We start from the raw sequence: 24166 nt of genomic DNA, 5'->3' as shown, positions 1-24166 counted from the left end.
AAAGCTTCCCTCCAAAACTTTGATTGGGACTGCTCATTCTTTCACTTCCCTGTGTCTCAGAAACTAGGGTCAGTATTTTCCAGAGTTTTACTTCCAAAACGTGAACAGAAGCCTATCTGCCCTTCACATTCCCTGGGTTATATCACCTTTCAGTAGTCTCTAGGTCTTTCCTCTTCAGAGGCATTAAAGAATTAATACTTGGCTGTCAGTGTTCCTCTGGACTCAAACTGTCCTCATTCTATGTGATTTAAATGTCTATAGGGAGGACCCACTAAACACTCCAAACACTCTTCAAACAACATTTACTGCCACTTGATTTCCACCACTCATGACCAGGACAACTCCCTGGGCCCCGTCATCCTCTAACACTGATCTATTTCAGAAAACCGAAATCCTTGAATTCCCACAGCTTTGTTTCTTGCCACGGTTCTGTGCCTTTCGTATCTGCATTTTGACATCCTCAAGATCTCTAGGTTCTCTGGCTACTCATAATGAGTTTGGTAGAACAGCAGTGGCATTGGCTTCACTTGGGAGCCCCTCCCCAAATTTACTCCACAATTTAACAAGGTCCCCAGGTGCTTCATATGCACATACCAGTTTAAAAAGACCTGCTCTACCACTTACAGATTTTCCTCAGAACAGTATGGTACTGGCATAAAAACAGGCACATAGATCAGTCGAACAGAATCGAAAGCCTAGATAGAAACCCTCACATACATAGTCAACTAATTTTTGAAAGGGTTCCCAAAACACACAATGGGTACATTACTATGAACTAAACTGTAGTCTTTATTTGGATTTCCCTAGTTTTTACACTACCACCCTTTTTTGTTCCAGGATCCCATCTAGGATATGACATTGCATTTAGTTATATGGTGTTTCCTTAGTTATCCCTGAGATGTGACAGTTTCTCAGTCTTTTTGTTTTGTTTTGGACAGTTTTGAGGGGTACTGCTCAATTATTTTGTGTAGACTATCCCTCAATTTGGGTTTGTCTGATGTTTTTTCATGATTAGACTAAAGTCTTGGGCTTGAGGGAAGAATACCAATGTTTTATTTATCTTTATATGCTCATTGCTAACCACATACTAGCTAGTTTTCAATACCCATTTACTCAGAGAAAGAAGGCATACAAATCTGCCAGCACCTTATTTCTTTCCTTGCCAGCTAGGTGCTAGTTCTAGGATGCTATTTTCTATTTTATACAAAAATAGACATTTTAACTTCAATTGATTTCCTTTGTTGACTGAAAAGAGAGCGTTGTCCAAGGCTTAGACTATAGAAAAGGGCCTTTGAGTTTCAGAGAATGTTTTAGCAGCTGCTTGTTGAGATGGTCATGTTAACTATACCATCACTAGATAGTTTAGTTCATGATAAGCAGCTATGCAAAGGGAAGGACATATTGTAAGCTCTCCCATGATGGCTCTTTCTGGTGCTCCCACTTGCCTTGCCATGCTATGCTCCAGATTCCTAGTGTTTTCTGTCCTTTACTGACATGCTCCTTAACTACTCTTCTAAACATTTCTCCCTGTGTCCCCACTTTCATCTCCTTCATGAACTCTCTTAACTCCCCAAACTGGAATTTCTTTAACACACTCTATTAGGAGGAAAGTCATTTGCTTTTCTCGCTAATGATTGTATGATACCTTAGAATTTTAGCAGCAGCACTTTCCTCTACACTCTCATTTGATCCTACTTCAAAGGGCTATTATTATTCCCTTTCTTTTTTTTTTTTTTTTCCGGTACGCTGGCCTCTCACTGTTGCGGCCTCTCCCGTTGAGGAGCACGGGCTCCGGACACGCAGGCTCAGTGGCCATGGCTCACGGGCCCAGCCCCTCCGCGGCATGTGGGATCTTCCCGGACCGGGGCACGAACCCGTGTCCCTTGCATCAGCAGGTGGACTCTCAACCACTGTGCCACCAGGGAAGCCCCTTATTCCCTTTTTTAAATAAGCAAATTGAAATTCACAGAACTTATGATTTCCCTAATATTTCCAAGATACAGTAGAGTTGGGCATAGAATGCTGGCTTGATTTAAAATCCTGTATACTTCTCAACGCAGAGAAACCAGATCCTGATGACATCATCTGAATCCCGGAAAAGTAGTATCTAAATTAAAATTAACTAGGAATACCTCAGTTATAATAGCCAATATTTTTTCAGGAGGTACTTTAAGTAAGATTTCTGTTTGCTGAGGAGAAAATTGCAACAAAAATATTCTGATCAGATGTAGCCTTTATAGGTTTTGATTTTGTGGTTGGTCAGTATTCACAAGCGTGGTTTATAAAGTGACTGAATGGATATGTCGGTGTGCTTAGTGTAGAAGAGGAAAAGACAGAAGCATTGTCATGTATTTCATTGTCTTTGCGACAGAAAAGAATCAACCATGAAATGAAAGTGTTCTTTTTAAAGTGTTGCTGCATTCATATTTTTCTTGAGTGCTTTGTTTTGTTTTGTTTTTAAAACCAGCTTAAGAAGTTGAATATAAATATAATGCTTTAGGCATATTAAAAAATACTTTTTTTTAAAACACATACTGATCACCACTGAAATTAAGGCTTTCAGGAACAAGCAATACAAGCCAGTTCCTGCCTTTTTCTCCCTCATTGTAACTGACAATATTCCTGGTGGCCCATTTGTGTCTCCCTGAACAGCTGGGGAGGATATGGGTAAGAGTCCCAGCAAAATGGTAGTAAGATTCATAAGGAAAGCCTTTTGATTCCTAAACAGCTTAGCTCACATACAGAATTTCTCACTCTACTCATTACAGCAGAAAGGCTGAATCAATACAGTGGTAGCCTGGTAGATAACCCTAGGGTTTTGGCTAAAAATTGCCCTCAGCATGAGGTCTATATGGCTTGATTAATCTAAGTAATTCAGAAGTAAACCAGCCTCTCTGAAGTTTATTGAGTTTGTTTTGCTTTATTTGTTTTCAGAGGGAGGGGAATTTGCAGCCTAATCTTCAAAGAGAAATATTTTGTTTGATAGAGGTTTTACTCTATACAACAAGAAGTTAACATGTGTTTTTGGATTTTAAATCAATTCTGATATTTTCATAAGCTTAAATTGACTCTAGGAATGTCCATAGGTAACAGGAGGAAGTCAGATTTTGAGTAGAACTGTTGTCCTCCACGACCTCCCTTGTGTAAGTGATCTTCCTGCTTTGGCTACCCAAGCAGTCTTCTCTAAAAGCCTGGCAAGTCATGGTTTTTTGTTGGAACTGACGTTCTTAATTCTCATTCTTTCAAGTCTCACTGCAAAACGAACCCTATGTTCATTTATTTTGTAGAATAGAATTCACAACCGATACAGCCCTTATACTCAAATTCGAACAGGTTTTAAAATGGTATTTGTAGTGAAATGCCATAGATGTGAAAGTTCCAAAGTATCATTTTAAAATGCTGCCCATACACATTGATTTTGTAAGAATAAATTAAAATAGGCAATAAAACAAACTAAAATTTCAGTTTTTAATATTCTTAAATGTCATCAACTAAACAAAAATGATTTAAGCACAAATTTAACAAGCAAACTGAATAAATGCTACTAAAAACATGATGTGGTATAGTAGAAAGCCCAGCAGTTTTTAACTCAAATCGATGTCCTTTCAAATATCAGCATTTTTACTTCCTGGCCCTGTTTCCTTCCAGAAATTAAATTTATGTGAATAAGATTCCCTGTATGAAAAATGAAGATGATGATGCGTATCAGCGAGGTTGTCATGAGATTAAGAATAAGTGTAAAATGTGTGACACATCTAAGGACTGAAAAATGTAATTGTTATTATTACAATGATTTTCAATACTTTCATTTCATGGTTTTACCTTGTGACTGAAATTGTGTTAATTAACCCTGTTACATATATCATCAAGTGAATTCATAACACCCTTGCCCATAAATATATTTATAACAATACAAAGAATAGAAACATATCAATAGAATGAAGATTTTTACACTAAAGAATAAGAGCATATGAGCATACTAGCAGAAAAATACTTAGTAGAAGTTAAGAAGCCGACAAAATATAATTACACACATTTTCGTGATCTGTCGCAGTCTTTGTCACAAGTGAATTTTTATAGAGAAACTCAGTCTATTTCCATGATAGGTCCCGTGGCAGGCATGGCCTTCCCTGTAGGATACTCCTTCATTCATGTTAATATAAATAGACATTCAAGACAAATCAGTATTTTTTGGTAGTTTGAGTTGATTGCTTTTAATAACTATTTTTAGCCAAATTTTTTCCACTTTTTTTTTTTCCACTTTTGAAGATAATTTTTTTTTAATAAGAATTGTTTCTGTTTTTTTTTTTTTTTTTCTGGCTGCGTGGTGTGGAATGCAGGATCTTAGTTCCCCAGCCAGAGATTGAACCCGTACCCCTGCAGTGGAAGCGCAGTCTTTACCACTGGACTGCCAAGGAAGTCCCCTTTAATAAGAATTTTGATTGGCTGTCAGTGCATTCCCTTCCAGATGAGTTCATAGAACACCCCACCCACCACACCTGATACAGAGAGCAGTTCTGTATCAGAAGTCAGTGGGATAGCCACCATGAGGGTACCATCATAATGACTACATGAATTTGCCCATAACTATTTATATTTCCTGCAGAGACTTTTGGAATTATCACTCTGGGACACAGAGTGTTAAACTCAGTTAAACTCAGGCAAGGTGATGCCAGCTTTGCTTGGGTTGTAACTTTTGTCTGATGAGTTCTCAGTGGACATGGTGTTAGTAGTGAATCCAAATTTTGGTATGTTTATTTAAAAAGCCCATTCCTATCAAATATTTTTTACCTTTTCTTCAGGTTAATTTTTTTCAGTATTCTTACAATATTTTAAAACTCAATTTCTAAGTCTTTAATTAGCTTTGTGTTTCTCTGAACCTTTCATGATTTTTGACCCAGAGAACGTCTACTCTGAGGAAATTTAAAAGTCCCTGAACCTAATCTTTGCTCTCTGCCTATCTGTCTTCTCAAGGCTTGTTTTGAGTTCTTCTGGCCCTTTTGCCTTTCACTTCTAAATCAATTTCCTGTACAGGTTTGTGTTTTTTTTGGTTCTTGGAGAGCATTATGTTTGAGTCAAGGTATTACCAGATAAGGCTAAATTCATAGATAACTCAGGTTTCTTGAACATTCAAGGGGATGCAGCAGGCATGAGGAGAGTGGTGGTTGTTCACCGGTGGGGTTTCTCAGGAAGCACACCTGGTCTGCTGATTTACAGTACTGATCCAGAGCTGGGTACTCCATTCTACAAAGAATTTCACCTTTGCTAAGGGAAAAGGGACCATTTTACTTTTATAAATACAGCTTAAGATAGTACACATAAACTAGTATTTTGTTCTCACAAGGTACTCAAAGGTATGCAGTATTTTTCAGGCTTAATTTGAGAATAGTCAAGGTGGATGATGTATTTAACAGTAAATTCTACACTTTTTCTTATCTACTCTTTTCATTTTACCTCCTCGGAAACCTACAATGTCTTCCTCTTTCTCCATATCATTTTCTGTCTTTCTAATCTCTCTTCCATTACCCCAGAGGCAGCTTCTCAACTCCCTACCTTTGAACATCATTGTTGATTCAAAATTTAAATTTTTTAAAGAAAGTTCTAATACATTTCCATTTGTTTGGGTTACTCCTCTGATGGGCATGCTTAGATTTTTGGAAGGCACAAACCATGTTCTTTTGTACCTTCAAAATATATCCAGAATCCAACCAGCTCTCACTACCTTCATTGCTATCGTCCTAGCCGCCATCATCTCTCTCCTGGATAATTGCAATTACCGTTAATAGGTCCCCTGACTTTTATGATACCTGCCCCATCACTGTCATTCTCTATACAGCAGGCAATATGAACCTTCTAAAAGATAAACCAGATCCCGTTATTCCTCTGCTCACAATCCTCCAATGGTGTTCCATTTCAGTTGAGTAAATGCAAAAGTCCATATAATTGCTTACAATGACCTTCATCATCTTGCTTCTCTCTGACACCATTTACTACTCCCTCCCATGTTCTCTCCACCTCAGCCACACTGGTCTGTTTATCTTAACCAAGCACATCAGGTGCTGTCCTGCCTTGAAGTCTTTGCATTGCTGTCCCTTCTGCCTAGGTATCTGTAGAACTCATTCCATTACCTCTCCCGGGTTTCTGTACAAATATCAGTGAGGTCTTCCCAGACAACTCTAAGTAAAAAGGACAGCACTCACTGCACTTCCTAGCCCCATCCTTGCTTAATTTTTTCCCCACAAATTTTTCACCAAATGACATACTATATGTTTTCCTTTTTTTCCCCCTTTCTCCCATAGAATGTAAGCTCCATGAGAGCAGGGTTATTTGTTTTGTTCACTGCTATAGCAAAGCACCTCACACATAGAGGCAGTTGATGAATACCTATTAAATAGATGGATCAATTTGTAGATAAATGCCTATCATGTTAATATTCTAACTAAAAGGCATTGGGTGAGATAGTGTTGGGCAATGAGGAAGAGTCAGACATATTTCTTACAAAATTTTTGATTAGTAATGACAGCGAGAGTCACAATTTTCTAAGTATGGACATGTTATGATCTTCTATGTTTAGATGTTTAAAATGTAATGGGTTACATATTTTGATCTTTAGACAATTTCTAAGGACAAGCTTTTTCATCCAAACAACTAGTTACCAAAATAAATGTAGAATCACAAGAACTCTAAGCTATTTCTCTATTTGTGGTTATTTAGGTCAATTAAAAAATCGTCTCAAATGTATAGACACCAAGGGGGGAAAGTGGCGGGGGGTGGTGGTGGTGGGATGAATTGGGAGATTGGGATTGACATATATACACTAATATGTATAAAATAGATAACTGATAAGAACCTGCTGTAAAAAAAATAAATAAAATTCAAAAAAACAAAAAAAAAACGGTCTCAATAGCATGAATGCTTTAAAAATTTCCAGAGAATGGAAATCAGTTTACTGAAGTATAACTTAACTATTTTCCCAGCTCCTAATGAGAATAAAACATGGGCGTTTGGGGGTCTTTCTAGTCCTAAGTCAGAGGGATTACTTGGGGAAGTATTTGTTGGTCCTGTGAGGTCACTGAGTTTTAAGAACATATCGGGATTGGATACAGTGATGATGATGATAATAAAATAACAATATCTAATAGCTAATACTTACTGAAGCTCACCATGTACAGGCATGTACCATGATTGCTTGTATGAATGTACTTGATCTTTACAATAACCCTGTAAATCAGGTATTATTATTTCCATATTACGAATGAAAAAACTCAAGTTTGAAGAGGTTAGATAACTAGCCAAAGTCACACAGAAAACATATATGGCAAAGATGGAATCTGAATGCATGGATTCAGAGTCCTCTCTTTCTTGACCCCCATGCTATATTGTGCCAATCTCCTACCTGGAGCATAAGTAGAACTCCAAAAAAGTGTGTGTGCATGCTCATGTGTGTGTGTGCGTGCAAGGGAGGGCGTATGCACACTTGCTTGTGCATGTGTGCACGTGTGTATATGAGTTGATAATGGTGATAGTACTCTGTTAATGTTGAAAGTGAAGGTGATACAGCTCTGAAGAGAGTGAAGGTGAGAAAATAAGCACCATTGTTAAGCTTTATGCATGTTACATTATCAGCATAGCAACTTGTACAAGGGAACATTTTCACTTCTTTTTTAATAGATGAGCTATCAGAGGATCAGAGAAACAAGAGCCTCACCCTTGGATAAGGCCTTGTCCAGGCAGTGGCAGCGAGACTGGGAGGAAAAATCTCACCCTGCTCCTCAGGGGTAAAGCTGACAGCTCTCCTGGAGGTATACAGGAAGGCATTCTGGCTTCCATGCGGAGATCCTCTGTACAAGGTATGTGCGTGTTCCCTTTGTGGTTGGGAGGGGACATCAGCCAAGGGAAGACATTGGGTCAGTCTAGGGCTATGTAGTCTAAGGCTAGAGTTGCCAAGTATTGCATGGGAAATACTTATACTGAAAATTATTTGTTGTTTTTTGAAACTCAGATTTAACTGGGTGGGTGTTCTGTTTTTTGCTCAATCTCCCAACTCTACCTGTGGCATCTAAACCCCTGTCAGAAGTGCTGAGCCAAAAAAAAAAAAAAAAGTGCTGAGCAGATCACAAGAGCATAGAGGGGCACTGCCTTAGACTTCGTGAATCCCCATACAGATTCATCAACTGTTCATTTATTCATACATCATTGACAGAACCATGATTACCTACCAGGGTCAGGCAGCATGCTAGGTTCTGAATGAGACTTGTGAATGTTCACTCCCAGGGTTTACAGTGTCTAGTACAGAGGTTCTCAAATTTTAGCATATATTAAGATCACTTGGGAAGCTTGTTTAAAAAATTCCCTAGAGATTATAACTCTAAGAGTAAAACCCTGGAATTTGTGTTCTTAATGAACACTCCAGGTGATCTTGAGGTAGGTGGTTCCAGGAGCAAACTTTGATAAGTACTGGTCTAGTAGATGGAAGGAGACTTCATCCAGAAATTACAAGTATTAATAAGAAATACTCCTCAGTCAGACTTATATACTGGTACATTGTGTGATTTGAGTTTCTCTAAGGTATTAATGCAGATTATAGAGCGCTGTATTCTCCACATTACTTTTTTTAAATGAAGGTGTCTTCTGGTAAGATATAACTAAGTGTGCTAGCAAGTGGGAATTGGCTCTTGAAAAGAGAGATTGTCCCCAGATTTCTGATCAGAGCCTCAAGTCAAGTGAAGTATGGCATTCTTATAAAGTAGCTTAGACCTCTTGAGCCACAGTCAGTTCTACACCATGGTTATACATGAAAGCCTTGTTTCTGGAAGGAAAAGGTTCACTGTTTCATCATGTTAAAAGCAAGGACCTGTACCTACACTTTTTCAAACCAGTTTTTTATTTCAACATAGTGTTTGTGGTACTGATAGGGTATGTGCAGGCATTTCTGTATTTGTTGTTGAACACCCTGACTGCCGAATCCTCTATACAAAGTCAAGTCAAAGCAGTGAGCTTTCTGGGAGGAATACCAACAACAAATTGTAGTAATCCAGCCTTGTTGTTATAAAAACATGAATCAAAAGCTCAGCATCTTGCTGAGACAGCAATTGTCTAAACCTTGTTATACTCTTGAGATGGTAATACGAGGTCTTATCAGTATTGTTGATATGGCTCTCAAAGGAAGGATGAGGGTCAAAAATGGCTGGAATTTATCATGGAGAATATTGCTTTGTGGGATATCCCGCTATGGAATTGTGACTACCTATTAAATCCTCTATGAAGTAAGAAATATATGGTCCACTGCCTGCAGGATAAGAGAAGGGGAAGGAGGTGGAATCAAAAGTGAAATAAAACTGGTCAAATGAGATGAAAGTCTGCTTTCTTAATTTTCAGCCATAGGCATCAGTGTTTGAGATTACCCCTTAGGCAGCTTCTGATTGAGTGGGGATAGTTCCATGACATGGAAGATTAAAGGTTTTCTGGGTGACTGTATTTTAAATGATGAAATCTTTTCAAAGAGATTTTATTTTTGTAATCAAGTCTAGGCTGTGTTCATGTGAAAGCAAGTTATAAGTGACCCAGATGATTAATAGCATTTAAATAAGTATATAGAATAAAGCTACTGTGATCTATAGTTTCTATTTTTTTTTTCAATTTGGGCTTTTTTTAATGAAGTTCTTTTTTTTTAAGACTTATTATTTATTTATTTGTTTTATTTATTTTTTTGACTGCGTCGGGTCTTAGTTGCGGCACACGGGATCTTCGTTGAGGCATGCAGGATCTTCTGTTGTGGCACTCAGGCTCTTCATTGTAGTGCATGGGCTTCTCTCTAGTTGTGGCGTGTGGGTTTTCTCTTCTCTAGTTGTGGCACGCGGGCTCCAGAGCGCGTGGGCTCTGTAGTTTGCGGCACGCAGGCTCTCAAGTTGAGGCATGTGAGCTCAGTAGTTGTGGCGCACAGGCTTAGTTGCCCTGCAGCATGTGAGATCTTAGTTCCCTGACCAGAGATCGAACTTGGGTCGTCTGCATTGTAAGGTGGATTCTTTACCACTGGACCACCAGGGAAATCCCTCAATTTGAGCTTTATATCTAGAAAGAAGTTTCTTAGAAAATTCTTAGAAAGAAATCAAACCAAGACTGATACCAAGAAGACAGCTTTCTTTAGGAATTGTCATTAGTGTTCAGTTCCAACCTCATGTCCTCCAGGAGGAAGGGCAATATGCAGAGTGTGCAAAAGCCTGGGCTTTGAAGTGAGAAAGACCTGGACATGAATCACAACATTGTCACTTCGAAGTTGTGAGACCTTGAGCGAGTTACTTACCTCTCTGTGCCTTGTTTTTTTTTTTTTTTTTTTTGCGGTACGCGGGCCTCTCACTGTTGTGGCGTCTCCCATTGTGGAGCACAGGCTCCGGACGCGCAGGCTCAGCGGCCATGGCTCACGGGCCCAGCCGCTCCGCGGCATGTGGGATCTTCCCGGACTGGGGCACGAACCCGTGTCCCCTGCATCGGCAGGTGGACTCTCAACCACTGCGCCACCAGGGAAGCCCTGTGCCTTGGTTTTATTAGCTATAAAATGCAGCTAAGATCAGTACTTGCTTCATAAAGTCTTTGTGAGGATGAAATGAGATATGTAAAATGCTCTCTACAGTGCCTGGCATATGGTATGTACTCTGTAAATATTAGCAGTGGAGAATTTGAGACTCCCCCCAAAATTGCACCTCTCTTTTCCTACCCAGGTTGTGAATAATTGGGAATTTTAGAAAAAGAAAAGAAACAAGAAAATATCACCTTATTAGTTATAGAGAAAGGTTGGAGAACGCAGTTTAGTTTGAAAGATAAATTGGTCTGCTAAATGTACCCCAGAATTAGTAGACTCACCCTACCTGTTATAGCAGTACCACCTGGGCCAGCCTTCCCAAGGAAAGAGAAAGAAGAGCAGGACATGCTTGTCCCTCCAGGAAGCTCTTTTTCAAGAATGGCAGAACTGAATTGAGTATGTCCAGATATTCTTTTCAAAGTAAACAGAGACATCGTTCTATATCACCAGGGCCTGAGTGATTAAAAGGTCAGAAGTGAGGGGATGTGTTAGATAAAAGTCTTCTCCATGAAAACAAAGACTGAGGAGAAGATGTTCCTGTCTAACATAAAAATGTTATCAACATCATCAATGATTCATTTCCATTATACTTCATTTAATTCAATATTACCGCCTAACTTTATATTTTCAAATCATACCATAGCTGTATTAGTTTCCAACCACAAACTTAGTAGCTAAGACAATGTAAATTTTTTCTCATACAGTCCGGAGGTCAGAAGTCCATAAACTAAAGTCAGGGTATTGGCATGGCTGATTTTTCTGGAGACTCTGAGGGGAGAATCATTTCTTTGCCTTTTTCAGCTGGTAGAGGACACCTGCTTGTGGTTCTTTCTTTGCATCATTCCAACCTCTTGCTTCCGTCCTCATATCTCTTACTACTCTCTTGCACCTACCCATATAATCCAGGATAATCTCCTATTTCAGAATTATCAATCACATGGGCAAACTCCCTTCTGCCATGTTAAGTAGTAAAGTCAAAGGTTTCAGGGATTAGGATGTTAACATTTTGGGAGAGTCGATATTCAGCCTATCACAATGACATTTTTTTTTAACATCGTTATTGGAGTATAATTGCTTTACAATGTTGCGTTAGTTTCTGCTGTATAACAAAGTGAATCAGATATACGTACACATATATCCTCATATCCCTCCCTCTTGCATCTCCCTCCCACCCTCCCTATCCCAACCCTCTAGGTGGTCACAAAGCACAGAGCTGATCTCCCTGTGCTATGCAGCTGCTTCCCACTAGCTATCTATTTTATATTTGGTAGTGTATATATGTCAATGCCACTCTCTCACTTCGTCCCCAAAATATGGAACGCTTCACGAATTTGCGTGTCATCCTTGAGCAGGGGCCATGCTAATCTTCTCTGTATCGTTCCAATTTTAGCATATGTGCTGCCGAAGCGAGCACCACAGTGACATTTTGATTATTTCATTATGCCTTGTAGCTATTTTTCTTGTTTCTGTGTACAGTATTCTTTTTAATTTCCTGAGTCAGGTTGTAAGTTCCTCAAGGATAGATATCAAATCTTCCATGTTTTTAATATGTTTACTACTTCATTATATTGTGTGTTTAAAGTAAAACGATGCTCATAATAGGCACTCAGTAAAGCCTACTGATTTAAATACTCTTGAATCACACAGTCTTTAGAATGGAGACACGGGTCTGGTCTACGTATGTTCCAGGAGAAACAATCTTAGCTTTGACTTTGGATTCTACGAACATTCAGACTACATAAGAGACAATGTAGACTGAAGCATTAGAATGTAACTTGTTTTCCAGAATTCTCACTGTTGGACTGTAGACAGGCTTTGGGACAGTCAGTTAAGTGTTAAGATTTACTGGAAATCCGTGGGATTGCTTCGGCCACACTCTCCTTCCTTCTGATAAAGAAGAGAAATATTGCGATTCTTGTGAGTGGATGTGAAAACTTACCCTGCACAATTTAACTGGCTCTCCCCATTAAACTTTGGAGGGAGGAGGATTATTATACAATGGAATTTGTTTCTGATGTTTGCTGCAGTAGTTAATAAGTAGTGTACTGTGACTTGAAACGAATATGGACACAAAATAATTCTCTCAGACATAGGTACATCTCAAATGCATGGTGGTTCATCACTTACGGGTTGAATTAGAAAATTATGGAGACCAGTATGTAATTTTAAGGTATTCAATTTACATTAACAGATATCTAAATGAACCATAGAATTATCTCTGAGACATATAGCCCAGTTCATACTCATAATTTTAAAAGTTAGCAATGCTATATAGTAGCCTTGCATATAATATTTTGGTACATAATTAAGACAAAAGATTATCTTTGTGCTTAGCCCTCAAAATTTGCAATTGACCTTTTGTACCCGACCTGTGCCACCTTCATATCTTTCCTCTCCCTCCTTGAGTTTTCCTCTCTAGAATGGTAGAATCTGAATTGCAGAACTGGAAAGGACCCTAGAGGCCATCTTGTCAATTTGGATATTTTACAACTGAGACCATAGTTCTCAAAACATTAATTGACTTGCTTAAGGTCACACAGCTATTGGCAGAGCTTTATTAAAAACTCAGTTCTCCTAATTCTCTGTAAAGATTTTTCCCCCTCTACTTAGGTAAGATAATATAGAAGTATAGAGGAATAAGAGAAATAATCTAGTAGTAAAGCAATGGAGGGTGAGAGGATTCTGGAAATACTGTGGCTTAAAGGAGACACAGTTCTCAGTCAACTACTTTCTAGAGCTTATCATCTGTTAGAGCAAGAGGAAGAAGGATGTGTCTGCCTTGGGGATGAAAATAAGGCCAACGTGAAGGAAATCACAAAAAGAAAAAAGAAAAAGAAAAAAGAAAGCAGGCGTGGCAATAGTAGAAACTATGTTAATAATAGGAAAAGAGGTATGTAAAGTTGAAAGTAGTAATCAATATAGGGGAATCTTGCAATAATAAAGTGATAAATTGAACAAACAGTTTATGAAGAATCTGAAAACCACACAATGAAAACACCCAAAGACCACATAATAGCTAAATATAAAAAGATACATCTATTAGATGTGCAAGGATAAATTACAAAACTACAGTTATAATGGGATACCTTAAAATACCCATTTTTAGAATTATACGAGATTATAAGGGAATTGAATAATGATATCAAGACATTTTCTTGTATAGAGAGAGCAAGACAAAAAGAAAAATTCAGAAACATATATCTCTTGAATGGAGAATATAAAATTTTTTTCTATGTCTGTGGAAACTTCACAAAAATAGATGTGTAATTGACCACAAAGCAAATCTTGACAAAATTTTAAAAGCAAGATTTTTACAGACTACTCTCTCTGACCATGTTAAAATAAGAGATAATGAAATAGTGATTTTCTTTTTTCCTCCAACCCCCAACCTACTTGGAAATTAAGAATGCACTCCTGGTTAGCCCATGGACCAAAGACCATATGAAAACTGAAAGTACAAACTATCTTAAAAACAGTAAAAAAATGATGAATATCAAAACCTACAGGACAGCAAAAACTCAGAGAGAAAATTTATAGCCTAAATTCCTTTGATAAGTGGTAAAATAAAAGGGAAAGAGGATGGAAGATATTTGAAACTCCAAAGAAAATTACTGATTTCCAAGCAAAGTAAACATACCAAAATTGATAAAGAAGTACAGACCTAGAGTAAAACAATTATGAGTGAAGAAGTGAAAAAGGTGATTAAAGTTATATCATTAAAAAAAAGCATTGTGAACCCTTGCACATTGCTGGTGGAAATAGGAAATGATGCAGGCACTAAGGAAAGGAGTGATGGTTCCTCAAATAATTAGACATAAACCAAATGATTCAGCAATCTCACTTCTAGGTATATACCCCCAAGAAATGAAAGCAGGAGCTCAGAAAGATAGTTGCATACCAATGTTCATAGCAGCATTATTCATAATAGCCAAAAGGTGAAAACAACCCCAAATCCATCAACAGATCAATGAATAAACTAACTTGGTATACACATACAATGGAATATTATTCAGCCTTGAAAAGGAATGAAGTTCTGATTCATGCTTCAACATGGATGAACCCTGAAAACATTATGCTAAGTTAAATAAGCCAGACATAAAAGATGTATATTGTATGATTCCACTTATATGAAGTACCTAGAATAGGCAAATTCATAGGGACAGAAAGTAAAATAGAGGTTATCAGGGGTTGGAGAAAGAGTAGGATATGGAGTTATTGTTTAATGGGTACAGAGTTTCTGTTTGTGATGATAAGTTTCTGGAAATGGATAGTGGCGGTGGTTGACTAACATTGTCGATGTACTTAGCGCCACTGAATTGTACATTTAAAAGTGGTTAAAATGGTAAATTTTGTTATGTATATTTTTATCACATTAAGAAAAATGTATCATGACCAGTTATTTTCCTGAGTTCTAACTGATCTCAAAAGAACAGCTAAGGCTTCCCTGGTGGCGCAGTGGTTGAGAGTCCGCCTGCCGATGCAGGGGACACGGGTTCATGCCCCGGTCCAGGAAGATCCCACATGCCGCGGAGCGGCTGGGCCTGTGAGCCATGGCCGCTGAGCCTGCGCGTCCGGAGCCTGTGCTCCGCAACGGGAGAAGGCCACAACAGTGAGAGGCCCGCGTACAGCACACACACACAAAAAAAGAACAGCTATTTCTCGTATTACTTAATTTACACAATAAAAAGATGGAAATTTCATCAAATCATTTTTGAAGACAGCACAACTTTAATACCCAAATTTGGCAAAAGTATTTCAAAATCAAAAACTATAAACCAATTACACATATGAATTTAGATACACTAACATTAAAAAACTTCACATAAAATCTGGCTTTGTATTAAAAGAAGATTTATTAAGACCAACTAGAATTTATCCAGAAATGCAAAGGTGGTTCAATATCAGAAAAATCTTATTGTAATTTGTCTAATCAACAAACTAAAAGAGGAAAAAAACCTTATCATTTTAAGAGAAGCTGAAAGCATATTAGATAAAATTTCGAAGGATACCCTAGGGTAAAACATGAATAGAGTGAAATTACTTTTAAAACCTTGAAATCATGTCAATTGAAATCAGGAACTAGATGGAAATGCTCATTATTGCTGTTAATACTCAACAGTTTTGCAGTTATAACAAATGTTATAACATGGATCATTTGATAAAGTGCTGGAAAGGAAAAGATTAAATCATCTCTTTTTCACTGATGAATATGATTATATATTTAAAAATGCCAAGAATTCTAACACAAGAATGGTATGAAGAAAATAATTGTGTAGATAAACAAGTAGAAGATGAAATAGAGTAAAGGGATAGATTTTCTCTCAGTTAACAAAACCTAAAAGTAAAAATAGGGGAAAATCCATTAAAATAACAGTACAAGCATAAAATGTTTAGAAATACATTTACCAAGAGTAGAATTTTACAAAAACACTTATAAAATCTTTGAGTTATACAAAATAATATTTAAAAAAATGGAAAAGACACAATATTCTTGGAGGGTGAGATACAATAAAAATCTCAGTTCTGTTAAAATTAAAATAAGAATTCATTGCAGTTTTAATTAGACTCTAGAGAATTTTATTTTGAGAGGGATTTCATAAAATAATCCAATATGAAATAGTAAATGCCTGAGAATATTCATGAAAAATATAAAGAAGAGCTGGGATAAACTACCTACCTTATCATCATTAGAAATACAACACCATTGTAATAAAGATCAATGTGACATTGTGCTAAAACTAGGAAACTAGATAAAAATTGGTTAAATGATTCCAGTGTATATGAGAGTTCAATATATGATAAAGTTAGTAGTATTTCAATTCAGTGAGTAAAGGATGAATAATCAACCTAGGAGATGAAGGAACAAAGAATAGAGATATATATTTCATAGAAGATAAAATCCAAATGGCCAATGAACATTTGAGAAGATGCTCAAAATTACTGGTAGTGAGAGAAATGCAAATTAAATAAAAATCAGTGTTATTTACACCCATCAGAATGGCAAAAATGTGGAAAGAATGATAACAGTTATTGCTGGTTGTAATATGAGGAAGTGGGTACTTTCATATATTGGTAGACAAATGGAATTTTGCAGTCTTTTGGGAAAGCAATCTGGTACCAATTTATTGAAATGAAAAATACATGCATTCTTGATCCGTAGTCCTACTGCTGGGAATATATAGTAATACAAATTACTATATAGTTGTATGTAGTAATAAAATCACCAGCTTATAAAATTGCATGTACAAGGATTATGTACTACAGAATTTTTCAGTTGGGTAAAAATACAGAAAGTTGGAAATATAATAAATGCCCATTAAGAGGGAAAGCTTGAAATAAATATTGGTTTGTCCACATTGTGGAATATAATGCTACTATGCATCCATTAAAAATAATAAAAAATAATAAAAACTAGAACTATACTAGTTAATTTAGAGCAATGTACTCAAGGCATTTTTTAAAGAGAAAAGTAAGATACATAGGAGTGTGTATAGTATGATACAAATTTTATAATCAATTTCAAACTCCTTATCAATGCAGATATATGTGTATATGCTTGTATGTATGTGTGTGTGTGTGTTTTGTGTGTGTAATTACATGAGCCTGAAATAAAGCATGGAGGTACAAACACAGGGTTGTTAACATGGGTTACCCGATCGACTGGAAGAAAGGTCAGTAAATCTGGATGAGTTGGAGAGAATTGTTGGAAAGAGGTGAAATTGGAGGGAAGCAGAAGGGGTGGGGTAGATAATTAGCTTTTTCTTTATACATCTTCGTAAGTTTTATTTATTGCAGCAAGCATGTGTTAATCCATAGTTTGAAAATATATATATATAAGGAACCTTTAAAATATTGTTTAGATTAAATTCTCTTTGATATTGTAGTTAGTTGAATGGTGGCCTCCCTAGAGATATGTCTACTCAGACCATGTGAATGTGATCTTATTTGGAAAAAACATCATTGCAGATGTAATTAATTTAAAGCTCTCCAGATGTTCTCATCTGGATTAGGGTGGACCCTAAATTCATGACAAGTGTTTTCATAAAAGAAGAGAAAGGTAGAAGATGTGAAGAAGAGAAGGCCATGTGAAAGCTGACGCAGGAATTGGACTGAGAGCCACAAGCCAAGGAATTCCAAGAGCCACCAGACGCTGAAAGAGGCAAGGAACAGAATCTCCCTAAAGCTGCTGGAGGGAGTCCAGCCCTACTGACACTTGATTTTGGCCTTCTGGCCTCTATAATTGTGAGAAAATACATTTCTGTTGTTTTAAGCCACTAAGTTTGTGGTAATTTGTTATAGCAGCCCAAGGAAATTAATACAGATACTAAACCTTTATTTCAGTGGAATTTTTCTGTGAATTCCAATATGTAAAAGAGTTAGTCAGAACTGTTCTGGCTCTTGGATAGGATGTCCTGCCCCACCTGCCCCATCTCTGCGTCACCACAGAGACACAAGGCCTGCTGGAGCACAGCTGGAGCACCACTGATTTAGCCCAAACCCCTTTCTGTACAAATGAGAAGAGTGAGGCTTGAAGAGTGCCCCCACCTTTTGACAAGCTAAGCAAACTCAGGCAACTTTATACCCCTTTCTTAATTTCTCCCTTGGAAGGCCTGGGATCGTTGTGAGTTCTTTATCACAGTTGGATATAGTTCAGTCAACTCTTCTCTCAGCAGGACATTGATAATGGCATTTTTTTCACTTTTCACAAATGCATTTTGCTACCACACAATCACTTTTGTAAAGTTTTATTAACTTTTTTTCCTGTTTCCTTTGGAAAGAATTTTGCATAACCCACGAGTTTCTTGCTGTAGATGCCTAGATATGCATCTTTCACTGGAAGTATGTATCCCTGATAAATTCTTAATTCTGTGTCTCTGATTCATCATATGACTAAACTAAGCTGAGAATTCCCCTCACATCACTGCATGCAAAAAGCCCAGGATGGAAAAATGCTTGAGAAGGCAGGGCATTAGGGGTGCAGAAAGAATGAGTGCACCCTGTGTGAAATCAGGGAAGAGGGAAAAAAGTGCTGAGCAGCTACAGTTAAGGTTCCATGTCACACAATATGCCACAGGATTCCTGTAGAATGAGGTATACATTTTTCCCCAACCTGGATACTTCTTTATTCCTACCAAAAAAGAATTTTCCACCTTCCTCAAAACAGCATCACAAGACAACTGAGGCTGAAAAGGTTCTGAAGAGCTAGATGAGGTGCAGAGGCATGAGAAGCACCATTTTTAGGTAACATCACAGCCATCACCTTGCAAAGCTTATATGGATGTCTTCCAGAGTTTCAGCTCAAGATATGTCTTGTGCATTGGAGAACAGAGTTAGCTGAAGCTGAAGAAATAGTTTACAAAGACCTTCTACTTGACTCTTCAGCAATCACACAGATATTGTGAGAATTTTCAACAGTAGGTTTAAAAAACCATGATTGTTACATATTGGCATGGGGAATATGGAAAGCAAGGTATGAAGAAATGATGCAGAATCAGGATGATCAATACAGAAATAAACAAAAACAAATGGGGTGGAGCTTTTCCTATTTATCACAACTAAGGGGTTTTATATATTTATAATGAAGAAGGGCACAGATGATACCATAACCATGCTGGGTTTATTTGTAGTGTTTGATATATATATAAAAAAATTTGGTGTGGCACATATATACAATGGAATATTACTCAGCCATAAAAAGGAACGAAATTGAGTTGTTTGTAATGAGGTGGATGGACCTAGAGTCTGTCATACAGAGTGAAATAAGTCAGAAAGAGAAAAACAAATACTGTATGCTAATGCACATATATGGAATCTAAAAAAAACGGTACTGATGAACCTAGTGGCAGGGCAAGAATAAAGATGCAGACATAGAGAACAGACTTGAGGACACAGGAGGGGACAGGGAAGCTGGGGTGAAGGGAGAGAGTGACATTGACATATGTACACTACTAAATGTAAAATGGATGGCTAGTGGGAAGCTGCTGCATAGCACAGGGAGATCAACTTGATGCTTTGTGATGATCTAGAAGGGTGGGATAGGGAGGGTGGGAGGGAGGCTCAAGAGGGAGGGCGTATGGGGATATATGTATACATATAGCTGATTCACTTTGTTGTACGGCAGAAACTAACACAACACTGTAAAGCAATTATACTCCAATAAAGATATAAAAGAAAAAAAAAGAATGAAAAGGCAGTTCATAAAATCAAGGGGAAAATAAAATAAATGACCCTAATTGCACATTGAGTTGATAGCTTAATTATGCAGAAGTGTGTTATTTTAAATGGTTTGAAAATACAGTAATTCACCTATATGTCTCTGGTAGGATATACCTAAGAACTGCAATAACAATAATAATATTTTCACTAATCATATATTTGATATTGATCTTATATGAATATATGGGTGTGTTAAAAATGGGGTAAAGCAAATAAGCAATTATGCTATTGTCATTAAGAACTAAGATTTTTAGCATAAAAGGAAAAGATTCAAAATAAAATCACAAGTTTAGCAAAAAAAAAATTGTACTTGGTAAACTGTTTACAATTTCTATTCCATTTCATAATGTGGGTTCAGTCCTTTTTGTTGGGCTTTTATATAGTATAAATATGTCCCAAATATTGCATAGGACATATTGTACTTCCACTAATTTTTAAAAAATATTTATATGAAATTCAAATTTAACTGGGCGTTTTGTGTTTTTATTTGCTAAATCTGGCAACCCTATTCTAAGAAGTTGTTTGTGTCTTATTTTTAAGACAGAGAACTTTCCTGCTTCTTAGATCTAAATGAAATCACCTCATTGATTCTACTATGTTGAAGTCTCAAGGGATCTTCCAAATTTTTGGCAAATTTACAGGGAACTTATGTTCTCAGAGCTCTCCACGTCTTTGGGTTTCTGCATCCTTGCATACTATACCTGTCCTACACCTCCTCAATCTGTCGTGATGCTCAGCCCTTTCTTTAGTTTTCATGGACAGCCCCTGCACACCTTGCCACACACGCATACCAGGACTCTAAGAATTTGGTGTTTTGATTGTTTATTTGGTGGATGGATCAGCATGAGAGGTAATAATAACACCATAAAGTCCTCCTTTCCTCCCCTTCTTTCATCTTCTGTACTCAAATCCCTTCTTCCTGGCAGCCCTCAGACAGCTAAATTCTTCACTGTAACTTCAGGGTCAGCCCTTTAGGCCCTGATGGTAGAAATTGGGAAGGGAGAGGAGCTCACCTTCTACACTAAAAAATTAAAACATTTTTCCCAAGGGAGGTTGATCTCTCTTGAGGAGAAATTCTACCAACTGTGAAGATAATGCATTTTCTCCATCTTATTACATATTTATATGTAAAAGTGTAAAAGCAAGTGTAAAAGCAAGAAAAGCTGGGTTCAGTAATATGTTACATTGGAAAATCATTGTGAATTCATGTCCTTAAAAGACTTATTTTCCAGCTCTATCATTATTATAAATGGCCCAACAGCAGGGGCACTACTCTAATTTATTATCAACCCTCATGTACACCCCTAGCACACAAATTTTGATCCCTGGAGGGTAGATGACTCTATGTCTGGTGCAAAGACAAAATGAGATGGATTCAAAACAACTTGTTATTAAGCAGAAGTCAAAGCTGCTTCTTGAAACATCATGGTAGAGCTTCAATGACAAAAAAGCCGGCAAATAAGGACAGAAGTAATAATGCTAATGGTTCAATTGGAACAAGTTAAGCCTGAAAAAAGCCATGAGTTTACGGTAATACTCAAAAGAGGAAACACAAAGTGTACAAAGAGGTACTTGTAATATAAAAAAAGAATAATTCCAGCAGGATCTTTGCATCTTTAAACAATTTAAACAAGTAGGAAATTGTTGACACGTAACATTTTATTCTCTGTTTAGCATATATTTCCATATGTTTAGCACATATACTCGTTTTGTGTAAAAAAGAAAAGGAACAAAGATATATTAATGAACCAATAAGACACAGGATTTCTGCTCAATAAGGTAGACGTTTTTCTTGAGGTAGAAATGACTGGGAAAAGAGGGCATACTAAATACTAAAGGAGGACTAGAATTAATGGTCTTATATAATAATGACTTACAAGGTTATTAACATTGATTACAACTATGGCATACAGGCATTACACCATGGCCATTACAAAATGGGGTGTTTCAAAATTATAAATGATCCAAATATTCTGAGAGGAAAAGCACAAAAATTCAATCCCTCATCTCCTAGGAGACAAAGAGTATCTACTTATTATGAATAAATCCTTATGAACTTTAATAAAATAGTAATAAGAAATATGTATATTTCAGTACTTGAAACAAACCAGGTCAATGTATCATAATATCAAGGCAATGGCATAGGGACTTCTGGCTATGAGAAACTTAGGGAAAGAAAAGTCTTCAAAAATTAAAATTTATATTAAAGACAGGGATACATGGGTATCAGGATGTAATGAGTGAAAGAAAGTTTGATATAAAAAGGCAATCAGCCTGTTGCAGAGACAGAAGTTTGCTTTATCTTGGACCATACAACTAAGTGTCACACCACAAATGTAAACGAACAGCCAGAAACCTGGATTCTGGTATTCTAAATTAGCATTGTTTTTCTTTTAGATCTGGAAAAACTTTTTTAAATCCCTGGAAAGATTGTAAACATTGGTTCTGGTAAAGCTTCAGAAAGCTTAGGAAGGTATAAATTAGAACCCTGAAAAGATGTAAAAATAAGAATTAAAGCACATTTCATTAATGGTATTAGTGCTTTTGCTACTAGTATTATTTTAAGATATTGGGCATTATGAGTATTGTGTTTCTGTATATTTTTCTTGCTGTTTAGGGTGTTTAAAGTATCCAGAAGAATCAGTCACACTAAGTTGCTAATTGCAGTTCAAATTGTTTAAAGGAATTTAATCAATCAAACTTAAAATAATTAAATGTCCACAAAAATGGATTTTCCAAGTTTTGTTTTTTAGATATGTGGATCTAATGAATTAAGCATTGAGTGAAAGGAACCATTACAGTTGAACTAAAATCACTCCTGAGATGTAATTATAAAATAATTTTGTTCTTGTCTTTTGCTGTTTCTTTAAATCTGTTCTATAAGGCTAGTTCTTCTCCTGTCTCTGTTGAAAATAAGGGCCAGATCTGTGGTTTCTAGTCATGGTTGCCTTAAGTTCAGACACAGTCTTCAGTTAATAATTAAAATGTCCATTCTCATGTACTAAGCAAAATTCTAAACTTAAATTTGAGATTTCTCCCTATTCCTAACTTGAACGAGGTTGGAATCCTACAATTGGGAAAAGATGTGGTTGGTTGCCTCCCTAGCACTTCCATTTTTCACCTTCATCCCCTTCCCTTGATCTGGCTAACTAACTGCACTTCTGACCACTTTGTAGTCAGGGTATTGGAAGGGAAGAGAAGGATGAAGGTAGGAGAGTCTCAACCGACTGATGCTATCATTAACTGGTCCATGCTGTCTTGGACCATTAGGAGATTAAAGTAGGCTCCTTCTCTTTTAAGAGTACTTTAGAAACCCTCCCCTACCCCAATTATGGGGACATATTACCTGAAGTTCTTTTGACCCTACCAAGTGCATCTCTATTTTGCTTTCTCAGCCCTTTAACATTTCTCGATATCTTCAAATTCTCTCTGTTATTGTCAACTACCATGTGGTTTTCTTGGGTGAGACTTAAGACGACCTCACACTAGGTTTCCTGTGTGTGTGCTCCTCACATCTGGTCCATGGAAAAGCATTTATGCATTATTTACTCTGAATCTGAATTTATAAGCCAGCACCAACTCTTTTGCTCCATTGTCAAAACGGCAAGCTACCTTCTCTCTCACGCTTTAGATTTCTTACCTGTGACTCAGAAACTTGTCCATTGTGTCTCCAGAATGCATATGACACATATAAAGCCCTCTAAGTGGTCTTGAAACCACTCATTACCTTCTCACGTCCCCTTGGGAGTGATGGGTGGGACTTGCGGCACAGTTCTCCCCGAAGAAATCTTCCCCTCCAAATTCTTTTGGAATATGCCACTCCTGATCTATTTAAGTCCTTCTAGTGAGTTTGTGGTTAAAGGACATGTGAATAGTTTCTTGAAACAACCTTTTGAATTCTGTGTATGGTCTAATGCCTCCTTTGGAATACAATACCTATTATATGATTTTGTTTCTGCCAAACTTCCATTTTAATATGTAGTAATATAAAATACACATTTTAGTGAGTGTTCTGCTCCATGCACAAAACTTTCTCTTCATTGGAGATGCTTACAACAGTAAAGATCTGAGTTAAAGGACTCGGGATATTGTAAACATCTGTCAATAGCTACATAAACTGGGTAGACATCCAAGTGAGAACTACAGTTAATATTAAGGAACATTGAGCAGATTAGCAGCTCTACTTAGCAGTGCTTGAATAAGACTTTTCCCTAATGTTCCATTAGCATGGTCTTTTATGTTTCCTATTAAGTTATTAGTACTGGGGGACCAAGTTAGAGCTACTTAAGAACCTTTCATTGGTGGGAGGGATCACAGGTCTTAGTTGTTAATTAACAGCACAGGAGTACTCCTGTTTCCTTAGGTCTGTAA

At 37.1% G+C, this 24166-nt stretch overlaps 1 non-coding gene across 1 annotated transcript; it reads right to left on the bottom strand.

Annotated features, from left to right (window-relative positions):
• Positions 1–11886: 11886 nt before the first annotated feature.
• Positions 11887–11993, bottom strand: LOC115853945 (U6 spliceosomal RNA). The gene has a single exon (XR_004039790.1). It is a non-coding gene; the product is annotated as a U6 spliceosomal RNA (small nuclear RNA).
• Between the last annotated feature and the right edge of the window lie 12173 nt (positions 11994–24166).

The sequence above is a fragment of the Globicephala melas genome, chromosome 9, assembly GCF_963455315.2.
Source record: "Globicephala melas chromosome 9, mGloMel1.2, whole genome shotgun sequence".
NCBI classification, from domain to species: domain Eukaryota; kingdom Metazoa; phylum Chordata; class Mammalia; order Artiodactyla; family Delphinidae; genus Globicephala; species Globicephala melas.
Note: the sequence above shows the minus strand (reverse complement) of the source record. Positions and strands in the feature narration are given on the sequence as shown.